This window comes from Medicago sativa, chromosome 2, assembly GCF_051527215.1.
Source record: "Medicago sativa cultivar Bolivia chromosome 2, Bolivia_mono, whole genome shotgun sequence".
Taxonomy (NCBI): Eukaryota; Viridiplantae; Streptophyta; class Magnoliopsida; order Fabales; family Fabaceae; genus Medicago; species Medicago sativa.
This window is the reverse complement of record NC_140750.1, coordinates 19417555-19424809: the sequence shown is the minus strand read 5'-3', so window position 1 is coordinate 19424809 and position 7255 is coordinate 19417555. Positions and strand designations below refer to the sequence as shown.

The 7255-nt window shown below is 29.2% G+C and overlaps 1 long non-coding RNA gene across 3 annotated transcripts; it reads right to left on the bottom strand.

Moving 5' to 3' along the window:
• Positions 1 to 3309: 3309 nt before the first annotated feature.
• On the bottom strand, positions 3310 to 5841 carry LOC146945272 (uncharacterized). Of its 3 annotated transcripts, XR_015026284.1 has the most exons (5): positions 5816 to 5841; positions 4799 to 4904; positions 4528 to 4618; positions 4283 to 4407; positions 3685 to 3821 (listed from the first exon to the last, which is right to left on the bottom strand). It is a non-coding gene; the product is annotated as an uncharacterized LOC146945272 (long non-coding RNA). The 3 variants fall into 3 exon arrangements; XR_015026282.1 differs by lacking the exon at positions 4283 to 4407 and having other exon boundaries at positions 3310 to 3821; XR_015026283.1 differs by lacking the exon at positions 4283 to 4407 and having other exon boundaries at positions 3310 to 3821; positions 4799 to 4888.
• Positions 5842 to 7255: the final 1414 nt, after the last annotated feature.

Below are 7255 nucleotides of genomic sequence, written 5' to 3'. Positions count from 1 at the left end.
ACCAAAAAAAGACGTAAAATCAAACAACAATACACAAAACGACGAACAACACAACATCACATTTAGACGATGAAATAACGAAGAAAAATGCCTAAGTTTGTAAAAAAAAAATTATTTAAATTGAAATGGAGATAAAAAGATGATGATGGATGATTTTGGGTCAAAAATTGACCCAAAACGAAATGGAAGAGAAAACCTATAGTGAGAAAACTAGAGATGTCATGTTGGAGAATTAAGAGATGATTTTCTTTCATAACCTTAAATTTCTTTATTTCCTAGTTTGTGTCGCTTCATTAATTTACAATATCAAACTTTTATAAAAACAAATGGAGTAAATTTAATTTATAACTAGCAAGAAACCCGTGCTAAGCACGGGGACCGTGCTCCGTACGGGATGATCCTTAAATCGCGATTTATGCATCAAAACACGTTTACAATATTATTTACATTGAGAAATAAGAAAAAATTTAATGATAAAGATGAAGATAATAATAAAAACATTGAAATAGTTGTTATTAAATATTATAAAGTGGTAGACTAAAAATATGTGAAAATATTATAAATAATAAAATCACAATAATGATAACGGGGATGTTAATAAGCCCCGTGATTTTTATATATCATTGAAAAATATTTGTAATGTTTTTATCATTTTTTTAATTTTATATGAATTTATAAATAATAAATATGTATATATCATGCAAGATTCTTATATCATATTATAATTAGTATGGCAATGGCAATGGGGCGGGTGGGGACAAGTTTTACCTTCCACATCCACATTCCCTACTACCATATACATACCCGCTACACTACCCATACCCAACGGGGATAAGAAATTGAATCTGATCCACGTCTCCGACGGGTTAGAGTATTCCCGTCCCATCACAGCAATGGATAATTTTTTTTAATAAAATATAACTATTTTTCTGCCTCAGACACAATGTTGCAATGCATTATCCTACAAAGAAATGACGACGATAGATCATGGCTATGGTGATGGAGAATAGAGAGAACTCTGAGAAATGAGTGTCATCTGATAGACTGAGACTCTGATTGTGTGACTGAAATGATTTATGGTTTGAGTTTGTGTTTCTTTTTATATAAAAGGGGGAAATAAAATGATTTTCTACATTCGGGACGAGTTTGTCTTTGGGTTCGGGTATATTCCCGTTACTCATCCTGTACCCGTATTTTGAATTCTGGGAAAACCCAAACTAAATCAAAGTGGGAAAAACCCGTCAAATTGATTTTGGTTCAGATGGGTACTCGCAGGTATGAGTTTTGTTGCCATGCCTAAATACAATACATAAAAAAAATCAATTTAACTAATTAATATGTGACTGATTGTTGTCCCATGTATGATTTGTACAACAATATTAGTTAGGTTCTAATTAATCAGAGAGTAATGTTTGTCTTGTTTTTTTTTTTTTTATAGTCATTCTTTGAAAGGATTTTTTTTAGGGAAGTCATTGTTTGAAAGGATATAATGACTAATAATGAATAACGATTAAAAATAATAATTTTATAATATGACATTAATATAAACCAAAAAACGTATGAAAATTATTTATACAAAAGAAGTAATCTTGAAAATGTGTAATTTTATGTAAAGTAGTTATATTTCTCATAATAATTACTAACCTCGTGTATAATTTATATATGAGAAAGATTTTGTAGCTCTCCCAACGTTATGTTATTTGTGATCATTCAATTGGTTATAATTGAATAAATTTACACGTAAAAATATGTATCAGTGAGAAATAGTCCTATGCTTTTTTCTTTTTTATTTACTCTTTTTCCCCCGTGTTTTTTTAAGTATCGGTATAAACTGTTTCTCCTATATTTTTTTTATATTATTCATAAGTGAAATGTAATTATTATTGTTTTTTATTAGAAACACACGATGAGATAAAATCACATGTACGTCATAAAGTTTATTTTTAGTAAATGTAAATTAAATATATGACAAATTTGTTACGAATTAAAAAAACGACATTAATAATTTATAGATTTTTTATCATGATAAAAACCACCTCCTTAAAAAAAAAAACAATCCAGGACCCGTTTTGTTACAAATTAAAACAAAAGTGATTTGGATATCTATTAATTAAGAGAATTTATAAAACAAATCACGATTTATTTTGTTTGGTTATTGTAATTAAAATCACATATTTTAAATAATTTAATTTATTTGGATACAACTATAAAAAAATGGATTTTTTATTACAAAATTACATCAACTTTAATAATTAGAGAAATATTAACTTTAATAATTAGAGAAAGATAATAGATTGTAAATTGTTTTTAACTCTTTAGATATTTAGAAGTTGAATTATAGAAAAATTTATTTTGATTGGGATTAAGATTGAGTTTGTTTGTTCTTTCAAAAAAGATTAAGTTAGAGTGTTTTATCAAGTAATTTTGTTTTAATTTGTTTTTAAGAGCGAAAATATAGAGGGAGGTTGAAGCAAAAGACACAAAAAGATATAATTTTGATGACGACTCAAAAAATTAAGAATGTGTAAGATTGTATTTTTGGTACACATTAAGTTTAATAATTAGAGAATAGATAATTAGAAAATAAAAGATTAAGTTTGTTTGTTATTTACAAAAAGATTAAGTTAGTGTGTTTTATGGAATGAGTTTGTTTTAATTCGTTTTTAAAAGAGAAAAAATAGAGGGAGGTTGAAGTAAAAGACACAAAACGATATAATTTTGATGACATGTCAAAAAAATTAAGAAGGAATAAAATTGTATTTTTGGTAGACATTAAATTTCATAATTAGAGAATAGAAGATATTATTTATAGTTTTTTTTTCTTCTGTTAGCGATCCGAAGACATGAAAATATTTAATCAAGCAAATATCTGTTTTTTTAAGGATCAAGCGAATATCTATACCACGAACTCATCGCAAAGGACGTGGCACGCGGCCTGCCTTTATTTCGTTTCTCTCTCATGTTTTTCTTTATCCAACTAGTTACAAACCCGTGCTTCGCACGGGTTGAATAACGTATCTTGTAAAAAAATTGCAAAGAAAAAATGAACAAATTAATGAATATTGTACAAACTCGGATATTCTAAATAAATCACTTTTGTTGTATTTTTAAAAAACTTTGTTATAAGGAGAAATGAGCAAATTAAGGGAAATAGCTGCATCTTTCTAAGAAATTGCTGCCGTTCATAAATGTGAAAATCAAACAAGCATATTACACAAATCTCAGCTATATGTACATTTCTAAAACATTTACCAAAGCATTATAAAAATTTGTTGTAGGAAAAGAGCATGTTCTATTTTGTTCAAGAGATTAGGAAAACAACATTATAATTAACATGATACTAATTAGAACCAATGAAGGAACCAACAATGTGCAGATTAACGTTACATGATAGTTAGATTTATAAAAGAGACTGCAAAAGTCATAGACTAACCAAAAAGGGATTTTTGCCAATATTTACATCAGACAAAATGAAAAGAACAAATGACATCCCAAAGTCAAGATAGTTTACGATTACAGTCCAAAGCGATACGTCAAAATAGTAGAAGTTCAAATAGTTCAGCAGCAAAGATCTACTTTGGAACAACTCGAACGTGGAAGTTCTTCGGTTACTTTTCGAGATCAAAGATGAGCTTACCACCTTCTTTCATCACACGTTCTCTGCAGAAATTGAACCACTGCCCACCCAAGTATTTTTAATAGCTTGCTCTTTCGGCGGTAATGAGGCGACACTTATACTTTCTCTTTGTCTGGTCATCAATAAGAGTGATTGTTTTGTACTTTTCTTTCAGAATTGTTGTTGACGCCTCGTTTGGGAAATGCTAAACAGAGAAATAACTGCAATATTAGTCTAATACATATTAACATGGATAAGATGTATAAATGAAGGTAGCGTAACTGATTTTAAGTTAAGGAAAATGTACCATGACTTCTAATTTATCTTCCTATTATCTTCCTATAAAGTTTAGATAAATGCATGCGTGTGGATTATATGTAACCCGTTGGCCAATTAACATTGTTGAAACAAATGCAAATTAAGCATCACTCCCGCATGTGCATCTATAGCTAGCACCATTTGACATTGATGTCTTCGAACATTTGGTGCAACTCTCATAATACCATCCAAACTGGTTAGGATTGAATTTAGTTGTTTTCCAAATAGTGATGCAATATGTCTACTAACACAAATTATGCACATGAAATAAAGAATAATGCAATATGTATTTTTAATTTGTGCGTAAAAAAACTCAAAGCATGTTTGTGCATAAAAAAAAGAGCAGACCTTAACTAAGTTTATAAATTTAGCAATTGGCCTAACTTAAGACAGATTGGAAAAATCGTTGTACGAAGTACATTGAGAAGAAGCCGAACTCTGACTTAAGTTCTGACTGAAGCTTTGACTCTGAGCTTGAGAAGTGTTAAGGTCACGACAACAATTCAAGAAAGATGGTCAAAAAACAATCAAATCAGATTGTGAAATAATAAGTTACTCTAACACTGTATTGTGAAATCATAATGCAAACTTACTAAGTCTTAAACTTCTCAACAGCCGGATGATGTAAGTTGATGAGCAGTCTCGAACCTGACCAATTGTTGCATATATTTGGGTTGCCATTGACTACAAAATGGAAGAAAAGAACTCAAGGTAAATAGATGGTTAATGGTAAAGCTACGAAGTATTTTTCTCATAGTGTTACATCAATCATATTCCCACTGCATAAGGAAATACATCTTTCAGGTCATTATCGAACTTATACAAAATCCTATCATCTGATGCTGACAAATTAGAAAATAATACCTTTTATCTTTCAACACAATGTTGTACACGGTTTCTTTCCAGTCCCAATTGACGTTGTCTTGACAATCTCACAAAGAAGCCCGGTGATTTCTTAAAAAAATTACATCTATAAGAACATTATAATCAGAGAAAACACAGAAAAAAATTAAGGCACAAAACTATACCATATAAAACGTCAATTTTGAATTTTCCATCTTGAATTTCCTTAAATGACTTAAAGCGAAATTCATGAGTAAGAACGTTGGTTAACTTGTCATGCTTCTGCACCTTTGTACCAGAACCAAAAACAACCTTAAAGGGATTAAATGCAATGTCATTATCAAACACATGACAATTATACAAGGTATAAATCTTGTTTTCCTCGATCAAAGCCTTCCAATGCTCCAATTCTCTATATCGAGTTATTACATGAACTCGATCACCCTAAATCCGAGAAAGAAACCAAAAAATATAAATATATTAAATTGTACACTAATAAGTAACATTGATAAACCATAAAGGAAATTACAACAACTCTTAACTAACTCATCTAACCTTTGCATCATAAATAATGAGCTTCATATGTTGATTCTCATTACTACCAATCACAATCCAAGAATTCAGCACTCCAAATCCTATTTTCCAAATGTTCAAATCATTTTTGAGATTCTTAATGTAGTCATAATCCCTTGACATTGAAAGTCCTATATAGAAATACAATAATACATTATTTAATTTTATTCCCTTTGTTCATTCTGATATCGAAAGAAGCTAACATATTTCTATGTGATCAATTTTTGTATCATCAAATCAACTTCATCTTAAATGCACAAATTTCTGTATCATCAACTTTCTGGACCTCAATGACATGACCAAAATAAATTTACACAATCAATTTTTGTACGGCTCAATGATATAGGAAAGAATAAACCAAATATTAAAACTGTTACAGCTTTAGGATTACTCACAAAAACTAAAATAACCCACATGCATCAATTTTTTTCAACTACAGTACCAGAAATTGTGTCAAAACCTTACCATGAGCTAAAATTCAATCATCATGACCTCTATTATACTCCACATAACAAAGGAATATTTTTCTACACCCATGCAACATAACAATTTCTGGTACATAATCCACTAACAAATGAAAAAAAAAACAAAAAAAAAAACCTTTAAAATGCAGAATCGTGAAAAAAGGAAGAAAACCACCTATGATGAAGCAAAAACTAAAAGAGTGTCGAAAAATGAACCCCTCAAGCCATAAAAATCAATCAACTCAAGTCATGCATGGTCTCAGAACATGAAAAAAAGGAAGAAAATGACCTCTTATGAAGAAGAAAGTGAAATAATGTTTCCAGCTGAACTTAGATACCGTTTGGCCAAGGTTTTTTACGGTCTAAAACTTACTTCAAAACAAAGTTAAAATAAAGGTCTTTAAGAAAGAATCTAAAGTTGTTTGGTTTCTTTGTTTTTTTAGTTTTAATGCTATTTTTAAGTTAAATGTTGTTTGGCAAAATATTGTACAAACTTTAATTTTTTTTATGGTGTCCGGGGTTCGAACCCCGGGCTTGGCATATATTTATGCATTGTTCCTATCAATTGAGCTAAGCTCACGAGGACAAAACTTTGAATTTATTATGAATTAACATAATAAATAAAAAAATGTTTAAAATATTTTCTGAAGGCTAAACATGTTAAAAAATAAAAGATATTTTTTTTACAAATACTATATTTACTCAATAACGTTTATTTTGTGTAACATGAATACAAATTTGTATCATCATATAAATGACTTGTTAAATATTTGAATAGGAGAAACAATTTAAGGAATCTGAAATAATAACATAAATAATATCAAAATAGTTGGTTTTTTCTATTTCAATTATACTCTATAACAATTTTTTTTTTTGACATTACTCTATAACAAATTTTGTTATAAGAATACCATATTTTTGGTGTTTCTCAAAAATATAAGAATTTATATTACATGATATTATATTTGTTACATTGTTGGTGTCATTGAAACAGATATGTTTAGTTTTTTTAATAAGAAAAAGATATAAAGATGCAATACACACACACACACACACACACACACACACACACACACACACACACACACACACACACACACACACATATATATATTATCAATATATATATATATATATATATATATATATATATATATATATATATATATATATTATAAGTATAATTTTTTTAGGCATCTATACCTTTTTTGAAGAAAAGATATCTACAATTTTATGAAGGTGAGAAAAACACAAGAGGGGGGGGGGGGGGGGGTGGGGGGTTGAATTGTGTTTTGGAAAATTCTTCGTTTCTCCTAAAAACTGAACACACTGATCAGAAGCTAAGTGAGACAGCTTCTGAAGTGATTATCAGAATCTATATGCAGCGGAAAAAACAGAGAGAGAGAAGAAGAAAGACACAAAGCAATTATACAGGTTCCTT